Source organism: Panthera tigris, chromosome B2 (assembly GCF_018350195.1).
Source record: "Panthera tigris isolate Pti1 chromosome B2, P.tigris_Pti1_mat1.1, whole genome shotgun sequence".
In the NCBI taxonomy this organism is placed as follows: Eukaryota; Metazoa; Chordata; class Mammalia; order Carnivora; family Felidae; genus Panthera; species Panthera tigris.
In genome coordinates, this window is record NC_056664.1 from 87,107,472 (window position 1) to 87,120,167 (window position 12,696).

At 35.2% G+C, this 12,696-nt stretch overlaps 1 long non-coding RNA gene across 1 annotated transcript; it reads right to left on the minus strand.

Annotated features, from left to right (window-relative positions):
- Positions 1 to 3,082: 3,082 nt before the first annotated feature.
- On the minus strand, positions 3,083 to 11,756 carry LOC122238691. The gene is made up of 4 exons (XR_006217754.1): positions 11,695 to 11,756; positions 11,335 to 11,595; positions 4,087 to 4,223; positions 3,083 to 3,649 (listed from the first exon to the last, which is right to left on the minus strand). It is a non-coding gene; the product is annotated as an uncharacterized LOC122238691 (long non-coding RNA).
- Positions 11,757 to 12,696: the final 940 nt, after the last annotated feature.

Here is a 12,696-nt window from a genome sequence, read left to right on the forward strand (position 1 = left end):
TTTGGTGTAAAATTTACATACAATGAAATGCAGAATTCTTAAGTGTAGTTTCATTGAGTTTTTGATAATTACATGTACCTGTATAAGCATCCCCAGGATCATCCTGTGAAACACTACTATGACCCCAGAAAATTCCTTCAAGCCCCTTCTCTGTCAATCCCTGCCCAGCCCACTTAGAAACAGCTACCATTCTGATATTTTCCATTACAGATTAATTTTACCTGTTTTAGAATGGAATACAAATGGAATTCATACAGTAGGTTGTTTTGAGCGAAACTTTTTCACTTAGTATGTTTTTGAGATATATCCATACTTGGGTGTATCAGCAGTTAGGTCCTGTTAATTGCCAACTAGTATTTCATTGCACAGTTGAATTGTGGTTTGTTTATCCACTTTCCTTTTATTAGAATGTAGGCTTTTTAATTTTAGTTTATTATAAATAAAGCTGCTATGATAGCCACTCCAGCTTTGTTTTTACTATTTAAATGGTATATCTTTTCCCATCTAATTTAATTTAATTTTTTATACATTTTTTAAGTTTATTTATTTATTTTTTTTGAGAGAGAGTGTGTGCAATTAGGGGAGGGGCAAAGAGAGAGGGAGAGAGAGAATCCCAAACAGGATCCACACTGTTAGTGTGGCCAGTCAACCTAGGGCTTGAATTTACAAACTGTAAGATCATAACCCGAGCCAATATCAAAAAAGTCAGACGCTTAATCCACTGAGCCAGCCAGGCACTACCCCCCAACCCCGATCCATTTAATTTTAAATTATTTGTGTCTTAGTATTTAAAATTCATCTCATATATACAGCATAGACTTGGGTCCTGCTTTTAAAAAAATCCATTGTGACAATCTTTGATTTTTAATTGGAATTATTAATCTACTTACATTTAATGTAATTATTGATGTGGTTGGATTTAAGTCACATTTAAAAAAATTGTTTTCTCTTTTTCCTCCTGTTTTTTATTCCTCTGTTTTTACTTTGCTGTCTTACTTGCACCATCGAAATGTTTTTAGAGTATTTGGAATTCATATATATTTAATGGTTACTCTAGGGATTACAATATATATCATTAACTTTTCAGTTTAATTAGCATTAATATTGCATTACTTTAAAATGTGGAAACTTTGCAACTGTATAGGCCTATTTACTACTTTCCAGTATATATATATATATATATATATATATATATATATATATATATATAAAATGTGTGTATTATTTTTGCCTATACTGTAGTTCAGTTGCTAAAGCAGGAACAATTCAATGCCAGATCATTTTTGAAAATTCTTAATTTTGTTTAAAAAAAGAAAATGGAAACTAAGAAGAAATTGTGAATGAAATAATATAAATAAATAAATAAATAAATAAATAAATAAATAAATAAAGGGGCAACTAGGTAGCTCAGTTGGTTGAACATCCAACTTCAGTCAGGTCATGATTTCGTGGTTTGTGAGTTCAACCCCTGTGTTTGGCTCTGTGCTGACAGTTGGGAACCTGCAGCCTGCTTCAGATTCTGTGTCTCCCTTTCTCTTTACCCCTCCTTTGCTTGCATTCTGTCTCTCTCTGTCTCTGTCTCTCTCAAAAATAAACATTAAAATTTTTTTTTAAAAAGAATGTAAATAAAATAAGATTTAAAACTATGAAATAGCTGAAATCTTAATAACCTATGATAAAATAATAAAAAGTAATCTATAATAAAGATAAGAAAATAAATATTTTCTTAAAAATTGTGGAAAATTATCAGTGAAGTCAGAGACAAAAACATCTTAAAGTTTATAACCTTAATATTAATGTTTAAATGCAGAAGATACATGACACAGTCTTTTTTGACTGATTTGTTGAAAAGGTGATCACATATCAAAAGAAAGTTTTCAGAAGCTGCATCTAGATTTTTTTTTTTTTTTTTTTTTTTTTTTGCAGTATATAGGACTGAGATGGGGTAAGGGGGTGGTGAAGAATCAAGCAGGCTAAGCAATTATTTGACCACTGGTTTTGCAACTTTATAGTCAGGCAAGAGCACAGAAGGGTCTTTGTCTTTGGGGACCCAGGGCTGATGATGGCTATCCTGTAACCAGGTCAGTTAGTAGAACTAAAATTAACTGGGTAGTGGTACTTTACTTATGTAGGTAGGGAAACAGCAGTGGGTTCAGCCACTTTATTCAACTCCTTTTGTGAAGTCAGAAGTTGACTGGCCTTGTGTGGAAAATCAATAAGGCATTTATAAACCTTCATGAAAAAAAAGATTTTTGAAAGGGGAATATGTCGGTTACATGGAGAGATGACCCTGTGTGAAGGTGGGAAGGGTTAGAGTAAGCGGATTAAGCTGCAGTGACTACAGGGAACACATGCCAGTATTTTTGATTTATGTTAGCGTTCATGTAGTGAGCACTATCTGGAGAATAGCAGTGCTTTTCAAACCCTGTTGATGAAGCCTTGCACACACATTGTGGCATTGGGAAGTTGCTGGAGTGTACTATGCTGAAGAATTCTGTTTGGGGTTAGCTGATGATCCTTTTATTTCTTAACGGATGTCTGGTCTAACCTTTATAGTTTGGATGGATGATATTTAGGTTCAAACTTCCTGCTCATGCATAGGGAGATCAGTGATTTTTCTTTAAGTATTCCTGCACACTCATATTTACCGTTGTAAACTTTTAGATTTGAATGTTTTACCCTCTTCCTCTCTTTTTCCTCACTGCTTTCACTTCTGCATGATTGTTTAGGGTGAGCCTAGTTGTCATGGACGTGTTAAGTGTCAAATATATGACACTCATTTATTTTAACTTTGGTTAAAATTTTAACTGGTCTGCATTTGTACAACACTTTTAGTGCCCTGAAAATTTGCTTTTATGAATTAGGGGTATTGATTCTAATAGACTAAATTACTATTGGATTCAGAAACATGAAACAGTATAAAGGATTGTAGATATACAACTACTTTATGAATGCATGCCTCTCTATTGAAGAATGTTTAGCATTGTAGGAATTGAGTGTATTTTCTCAAAGCACAAACATGTTGGTATGAGACACTACACAAGTGGATGGGCCTTTAGGCTAAATCTGCCTGTATGCCCCTCAAAGCTTTCTTGTTGTATCTTATATGATTTTCACTGCTGAAGCTGCCTTTTAATTTGTAAATGTGAAATGGGCTGGATCAAAGTCTTAGAAGATTCAAGGAATCTAATCCAATTTGATGTAGAGCAAAACACAATTTAAAATCTAAATAATTCCCAAACTCAAGAAGCTGCTTTCTGATCTACCTTCTTTTCCAATCATCACAAAGCGAGACTCCTGCTGTAATTTTCTCTTCCCAAGATAGGCAACTCTTCTATGCATCTCTCTGGCAACCTCAAAAAAAAATTACTCTTGCACTGGTTCATTTGATTTAGTGGTCTGGAAATTTGAAAATGAGGTTGTCTGTTAAAGGTGACCCCCTGCAGTGGCTTTGGCAGCATGGGGTGTTCCGGAGCAGGGAGCAACAATGGCGGGAAGCCCCTTGAAAGAGCAGTGGTGCTGACATGATTGGGCAGAGCAGTAAAGGCTGATTTCCTTACACTGAAGCTCTTCTGCCCCAGGCGTCTTCCTCTGACTGTCACCCCATTAATGCACAGCAATTGCTAGACAGTCTCCAAGTCATCACCTTCTGAAAAACAACAGATGGGTTAACTGGCTTGAGGTCAGTCAGTGAGTCAGGAGCAGAGCTGGGGTTAAGTCCCCAGTCTCCTCATACCCAACCTGGTAAAGGACCAAATGTATAGGCTGTGGTTCCATCAGCATTTCTAATGCTTGGGGAACAAGCTCATTAAAATGACTCTAAACTGATTAAGCCAGGTTTATATCCTGTTCCTTTCTCTTTTGTTCTTTCTTTCTTATTTCCTTCTTCCCTTCCTTTCTTCCTTCCAAAAAATATCCTGAATTGATCATGTACCACTTACTATACATATCTGCAAAGATGCTTCCTAATTACACTGTCTGCCTCTCTTTGTAGTCTCCTTATATCAAATGATAATATTCCCATAGCTCATGGCACTGTTATCATTAAAAATATAAAATCTGAAATTAAAACATTACAAAGTTTACCCTTGAGTTTTAGAAGAGGAATTTTTTTTTTCTTCAGTGACTGTTTTGATTCCATATATGAGTTTCCTCCACATTTAAGTAGCAGCTACTCTTTTGATTATGTGTAGGGGAGAAGGCAGATCACATCTAATTGGTATCTGCATACAAAAAAAAAGTGATTTTAGTTAAGTTCATACTTTGAATTTACAATCAGACTTTTATCCAAAGACACTTGAAAGATATAAAAATTAGCCACTGAGTTTAAGTACTTTATTCTGACCAATGGCCAAAACCAATCAAGGCCATAAGAGACAGAGAGATGGAGTGGGGTGGGGGCAGGGGAAAAAAAGGTGGGGGTGGGGTGGGGCAAAAGAATAACTTTAAAAAATGGAATTAATTTTATAAACAATTTGGAAAGATGGATAATAGACTTGATTGTGAATGACAGCCTCTTGAATCAGTGGTTTGTAATCACTTTTAAAATTTTTAATCTTTTTTGTTTCTGGACCTGGACTCTGAATAAAGTTTAATGTCATGAGCTCTTTCCCCAGAAATATACATATGTGTTTATCATATGTGTTTATCATATGTAACTTTTTAATACAATTTCAGGTATTAAACTCCCTTAAAGCCCAGTCAATGCTGTAGGTTAAGAAATCTTATACTTAATTAAGGCAAATAGAAAAAAATCTAGGGAAAAACCTCAAAAATGAAATATTTCTTAATAATATTGGACTTAAACTGAGAATTTTTAGCTAAACTGTGGACTTCTGACTTGCTTTTCATATATCACCTTACTAGTCAATAAAAGCTACCAACTCTCACTTTTGAAATTCTCAATCCTCTTATGCTGTTGCTCTATAAAACAGTGCTCTTAATTAATTAGTATCATCATAGGATTAAGCAGTGAAAGGAATTGTGAGAAGTTATTTGAATTTATAATGCAGCCCTTGGCCATTAGAGTAGGACAAACCTAAACCATTCTAAAAAGTAAAATTACTATTAAAAATTTCCAAAGAAAATTCTACAACTGTTTTCAATAGCTAATGTCAATATCTAATACTTTCCTGTAAGAAAAATATTTTTTTCTTTATATCTGACCTAAATTCTTCATACTTCAGATTAAATATTTATTTATTTTTTTTATCATCACTGGGAATTGAACCCAGCTGGTCAACAACTTCTGTGTAGTACTGCTCAGAGTAGTACCTTATTTTTTTAATCAACTAAAATATGTAGATAATAGGTTGTTTTGATTGTATATTTAGTCTTGATCAGCTCCTAAAAGATTTCGCGGTGATTTAAACTCCTTGAATTTCAGCTTACGAACCAGAGTTTCTTTGGAACAAGCAAAACATGTTAAAATAGCAATTACTCTTGTAATTGCAAATAGCTGAAAGTTCCTAGATTTTTGATGCTCTTATTCTAGGTTTGATTTTCAATATGTTTTTGATTGCCTCCCTCAAATTTCTTTGCATTTTCTTGTAGTTTTATTTTTTTTTTTAAATCATGTTTATAGTTTTAAGCTCATCAGGAAAAAAAAAATAGAAGTCAGTTGGGGGATGAAATGGGAAGGAAGCAGAAGAAAAATTTTCCAATCCCTTAAGATGCTATATTCTTTTTAAAGAATTCCATTCAAGTAAGAGTATTTTCCTGATCACTGTATGTTCATTTTCAATTAATATGTTAATTAAACTTGCTTGTGGATTCTTTGCAAATTCAACCTGTATTATAGTTAAAGGTTCTAAGCTTTCATCAATGAAAGGGAGCAGTTTGGTTTTTGTTCCCCACTCTACCTTTTTCCTCTCTAAAAATGGCTGGAAGAAGTTTTTTTTGTATTTCCATGGTATTCTTGTTACTAAGCCATTGATCCTTTCAAGTGTAATACACAGTACAGTGTTTCTCAGTGGGAGATTTGTCTTCAGTATCTCCGTAGGTTATTCAGGGTGGCATATCCTCTATTGAAAGGTCTCTTTAGTCCTTTTCTGTTTCCTAATCATGACCTTATATATTGACTTCATGTCCTTAACTGCAACTCCCCTTACTTGAGACAGTATTTTTAATTCAGGAGGCCTTTAAAATTGCTTTAGCAAGATATTAATTAAAAATAGGAATTCTCTGAGTCATTTTTGTACATTTCTTTTCTCATAAATTATTTTAGCATCTCATACTCAGTTGCAGCAGATGACACAAGATCACAGTCTCACAAACACACATGATAAACGAAATGCAACAATATTAGAAATCAATAGTGTGTGTTTTATTGTATACTGTACCTAAAATATACAATAGGGTGACCTACATAAATCATTTATTCCCAGTCATGATTGATGACCTCATAACTCACGAGTGACGGGGCAAAGCAGAGCCCCAAACGAGTTATGAAATGTCATCAATAACAAGTGGAAACAAATGATTTATCCAGTGTCACAGCCCATTGTATGTTCAGTTTATGCAACAGCAGTTAATGATAAAAACACCCAAAATGGGTGCAGCTTGTATTTTATTCATCACATATGCACATACTCTTCCTACACTATTTTACACTAGGTTAGTGCTTATTGTCCATGAAGAAAATGATCAGGGTTGAAATAGGAAAGTGGGTTGATAGAGAAGATATGATCTTTGTATATATATATAAATCCTTTTGGAATCTCTTTCCTCTTGACTAGGCTTTTCCCCTTACTTTCTTTTTTCAAAAAATATCTATCCCTTTTCTAGTAAGGAAAACATTGAAAAGAATATCTGCAGCTATGTAATTCAATTTGTTTCTTTCTCAGTTAACATTCTAGGAGAGAGAAAAGTTAGCATGATTTTTAAAGTTAAAGGATGTTATATGACTTTAACACTATTTTTTACCCATTTGATTTTTTTTCTGACTATATAGCTTAGGAGCAAGGAGTTTTATATTTCCATATTCAAAGGCAGTAAGAATCTGACTATTAAACTGTTTTATTTTGCAACATCATTCTATGCATCCTATGTATTTTGGAAGTCCTGCATGTTTCACATAGAAATCTTATTTGTAACATTAAAGTGCAGTTATAGTTTCACTTCAAATTTAGAGATAGGTTTCACTAAAGTTAGGGATATTGGTGGTTGCTAGAAGCTTGTATTTGAGGTTAATGTTATGAGTTCACATCCTAATTCCTTAAAATTGATATTAACTTTTGGGAAAAATGCCATTTAAAGAGAATGTCAGGTTCTTTTGAATTAAAAGTCTGTCCCTTGTGACACTCTCCTTCAATATTTATAATATTGACTCACTAAGAACCCCAGAACCTTGTTAGATACAATTTTATTAAGTGAATTTAAGAGACTGTAATATGGTTATCACGCTGTGCTGGTTGTTGTACAAAGTTAAACAAATCTAGCTTTTACTTGAAATGAACATTTAGACAAAAGATAAAGGGGCAATTAGACATAAAGATATCTTTGTGAGTCTTAGCAGTTATAGAAAGCACATACTGTTTGTAAGCATTGTATGAAAGCAAATGTGTGTCAACCTCTACACCTCCGTTTTGATTCCTCTGGAATATATTTCCAAAATATACCCCGAATCTGCCTGCTTTTTCAGATATCCATTGTTATTGTAGTCTAAGCAAATATCTTTTCTCCCCTAAACTATCTTCTGTGGAAGCTTGCAAACTTGATTGTCTATTTCCTCTTGTCTCCCATCAACATATTCTGCATGTAGTAGCTTTGAGTGATCTAAAACTGCAGCACTCCCTGCTGTAGCTCTTCAGTGTCTGTGCAGTACATTTAGAATACATCTAACCCCCTCTAACTGATCTGTAAGTGGTCCCTGTATAACTCTCCATGCTCATCATAATCTATTTTCTCTCCCATTTTAGCCACATGTTCTTTTTTCATTTACCCCAAAGGGGCTGGCTAAGCTCCTTACTGCTTTGGAATCTTTTTCTGTCCTATTCCCTCTGCTTGGAATTTGTCCTTTTGCTTGGCTGTCATCTGCTCGTCTTTCAGATCTCTCCTAACATGGCTTTTTCAGAGAAGTCCTCCCTGAATTTTGTGCTAGTCAGGCCCGCATTGTAATCTGTCAATCTCCTTTTCCTTCACAATGTCTGCCACAACTTTATTTTCATTTTATTTAGTTCTTTTTTCTGAAGGTGTTTATCACAACTTTAATTGTATATTTCATCTCTGTGATTATTATTTTCAATACATATATCCCAATCTAGGCCATTAACTCTATAAAGGAGGGCATATAGATTTTATTAATTGCTTCTTTTCAGTATCTAGAACAGTGCCTGATACCTTAATAAGTATATGTATGTTTTTGAAAAAAGGAGAAGGTTTGAAAGTGACACGGTAGGAAAAATTAATAATTTCCATTGAATTATTTCTTATTCACTAGTCATCTACTATATAAAGACTACAAAACTCAATACTGTGGAGATTTACTAAAGAATTTGAGAAATTGTTTTTTATCCTTGGAAATCTTATATTAAATATGAATTCCTAAAATCAGTTCAAGTATTTATTGAGGATACATGAGTAGATCAGAGGTGGAGCTAATCCTGGAAGTTTACTTGATATTGGTGAGTTGAGCCTCAATTTAAAAATATAAGGAAAAGATTAGCAAGTGGGAACAGAATGAACATTGTTATTTCCCATACTGGAGTGTGCATATAATCATGATAGAACAAATTACTAGAAAGTTTCTACTTTGTTGTTATGGCCTGGATTGTGTCGCTTCAAAATTCATACATTGAAGCCATAAGCCCCAGTGTGATAGTATTTGGAGATGGGGGGGGGTCTTTGGAAGATAATTAGGTTTAGATGAGATCATCAGAGTGGGGTCTTCATGATAGACTTAGTGCTCTTAAAAGAAGAGACTCCAGGGACCTAGCTCTCTCTCTTTCTCTGCACATGCACTCAGAGGAAAGGACATATGAACATATATAGCAAGAAAGCAGCTGTTAGCAAGCCAAGAAGAGAATGCTCATTTGGATCTGACTATGCTGGTATGGTCTTAGACTTCCAACCTCCAGAACTGTGAGAAAGTAAATTTCTGTTGCTCAAGAAATATCCAGAGTATGGTATTTTGTTATGATCCCACATGACTAATGTACTTGAAGATGTGCTTTTCCGGCATAGAACATTTCTTGATTTGAAAAATCTAAAATTAGATTTTTAGTCTAAGCTGAGAGGCTAGAAAAATGAAAGTGATTGCTTATCAGCTATGTACCTTGGTAAAACTGTCCAGTGGCATGGGCATAAGAAAATAATAAGATGACATAAGAGATACCTCCTAGAAATTCTATTTGCTAGTATTCTGAAAATAGTTAATACTGATATTTATGATCCAATCTTAGACTCTGTCAGTAGGAGTATAGTACTTGACTTTAAGGAGATAATTACTTCTTCTTTCAACTATAGTTATGGTTTTGTTCAGGGCATCATATTAATAACCTAGAATATTGATTGTACTGAAATTTACTGGGAATTTTTTTTAACATTTTTAATGTTTATTTATTATTTTTGAGAGAGAGAGTGCAAGCGGGGGAGGGGCAGAGAGAGAGAGGGAGACACAGAATCCAAAGCAGGTTCCAGGCTCTGAGTTGTCAGCACAAAGCCTGATGTGGGCCCAAGCTCATGAACTGTGAGATCATGACCTGAGCCGAAGTCGGCCACTTAACCGACTGAGCCACCCAGGCACCCCTACTGGGAATTTTTTAATGTAAATTTCCAAGCCTTACCCCAGAATTACTGGATTCTAATCTATGTAGGTGGGATTTAGATTTTCTGTTTTAGAAAACAAGCTACTAAATAAGCATTTGAGAAACATTGAATCAGCATATTCAGGGACACATGGGAAGGTAAGAGGGTATAATATTATGTCTTAGCAAGAAGAGTTGAAGGATTTAGAGATGTTTAGTCTGGAAAAGATAGGACATTATAGTTGTCTTTCAGTATTTGAAATCTTGCAGATAGAAGAATAGGATTTGATTTCTGTCATTCAGAGGACAAAACTTGGATCAGTATGTGGGAAATTTAGGTAGTATGATTTGGCCTCAAAGAGAAGCTTTATTAATTTCTAGTGTTGTTCATAGAATGGATTATATTGGTAATTGTTAAGATCTCTCTTACTGGTGATATTTAAGTGAAGGCTAGATAACCTCTCAGGGGAGAGCATATGAAAAACCTTCCTAATACATTCTTCCTTCCCAAAGGGGAAAGTAGTGGAGTAGATATCAGATTTTCAGTCATGTGAATAACAATATATTTTTTAAAAAATATCTCCTCTGTCTCTAGCACTCTGTCTCCTCACTGTCAAGCCAGTGAAGGTCTACCAAAATGGAATCCCAGCTTTGTTGAAGATGTGTGTTGGATTAGGCACTGAGCATGTCAGAAAGGCAGTACTGTGTGGGGAAAAGGTTGGAAAAACACTTAGAACTAAACTCTTAGGCCTCTTGCTGAAAGCAATCCTTCCTTTAATCATACTCAGTTATTGGGGAACTCTTTGTTCTTTTCCATGTCTCTTGCCTAAACTTCTGATTAGAGTTTGCCTAATACCATTAAATATAATAGCTGGTGATGGACTTGGGTGAGTCCCTTTTAGATTAGATTAGGAGTTATTGGTGTCCACATCTGCAGTAGGATGTCTGTAGATCAGCCCCCAAATGTAGGTTTTCCAGATGTCACCTTATTGAGCCCATCATATATTATAGGAATTTGAGATTGAATAGCTGTGCCTAGGATGCAGTTTGTGGTAGCTGACTCTTGTGGTTGGTAAACTTTGCATGATGATAGCCTGGCAGAGAAGAGAGGATTGGCAGGTGCAGAGAGACTCCTGAGTTCCAAACCTATGCACAAAGTTGCTAATCAGAGCAAAGAATTGCCATTCTTTGTTTTCATCTCTCTACTAGCCATTCAGGCTACCCCTGTGTAATCTTTGTCCTTTAAAGTCATACCTTAGCTTTAATTTTGCTCTGATTTCACCCAAATAAAGGTGGTTGGAGGATAGGAGGAACTAGAAAGAGAAAATACAGTGAAATTCTCTGTGTTATCATAGACATGATTCTAGGGACTTCCCATGCACATTAAAGTGATTTAGTGATTTATTTATGACTGATTTTCTTGCCTTATTCTCACTTGTATTTAAGATAAGTTGAAAAAGTAATGATACAAAAACTATAAAAATTGGAACCAGGTGAAAAATAAATCAGTATGGAATAGTGATTCAATATCATAGTTATAAACCAAAACATCTTTTGTTTTTATTACAAATAGCCAGCCAAGTCTTACCTCAGATCTTTTATCAAATTCTTTGGAATCTGAGCCAGGGTCATGTGCAGTTTTAAAAGGTAATAGATTTGATGTGTAGCTAGAGTTGAGAACACATTTCTTGGGTTAGGAATTCAAGTAGGTGGTTCTGGCTCAAGGTCTGCCCTGAAATCAGGAAATCAGCAGGTCCATTTCCATGATAGCTCACTCAAATGACTCAATTCCTTGTCACATGAGCCTCTCTATAAGGTTTGGGTTTCCTCATAATATGACAGGTGGCTCCTTCAGAACAAGTGATATAAGAGAAGAACAAAGGTCAGAGTCACAATGTCTTTTATAACCTAGCCTTTTATAACCATTCTACTAGTCACACAGACTAACCCTGATACAGTGTGGGAGGGTGTTACACAAGGCTGTGAATACCAGGAAGCAGAGGTCATTGGGGGACCATCTTGCAAGGTGGTTACCACACGTACCATGACTCATAACAGCTCTCATTCCATGAATTAGAGAACAATTGTTGGAATTTTGCCAGCTCTCAAGAATGTCTATTTCTACTGTAACACCTAGGAAGAGGGAAAATAACTACAGAATGAGTTTTCAGACATGCTGACCTGAATGAAAGGTGGTCTTGGGCCAAAACTTAGTTTATTACATGACTACCGTAAGAGGTCCATGGCGCAAATCATGAAAAGATCTGAATATTTCTCCTTTCTCAATGTACAGACTGCAGTAAATGACTGCAGTTACTTTGAGGAAGACTGAGAGGTGATATCATTCTTCCACATCAGTACCTTGCCTTCTAAGTGAGAGGCTGTTATTTTTCTATTAGGGTAATTCTAGTCAATCAAGCCTCTTTCACCAGACCTAGAGGTTTTCACTATATAGATCAAATAAGACTATTTGTTTATTTAGTTATAAGGACGCTATTGTCAATTAATCATTCTCAAAGTTCATTATAAAGGTCCCTTTAGCCCTAATACCTCCTTGCCTTTTATAATTAAGTCTCTAGTACCCTTAGCTCTTATCATGCCCACTGAAATCAAGGAACCCATTTCAGTGGCAGTATGAGATGGCTCCTTCCTCCCTGCCTTCAGAGGACAGTTATGACAGTGCTTTCTGAGGATATTGGTGCTCCTTCAACAATTCAGTTGTTAATATCTCTGTGAAGGTTGAGTGCTTTGGACTGGAAGAAATAGGAGGCAGTTGCCTGTAATAAACTCCAACACTTTTCTTTTTCTAAGTCTTGACTTTTCCATATATTACCAAGACTTTTCCAGCATATTCACAAGGTTATTGTAGGTCACCAATGATTTTAGGTTTCAGATGACTAACTAATGACATGCTGATATTTGACTCAGATCTGGAAGAAAATAGGGTATG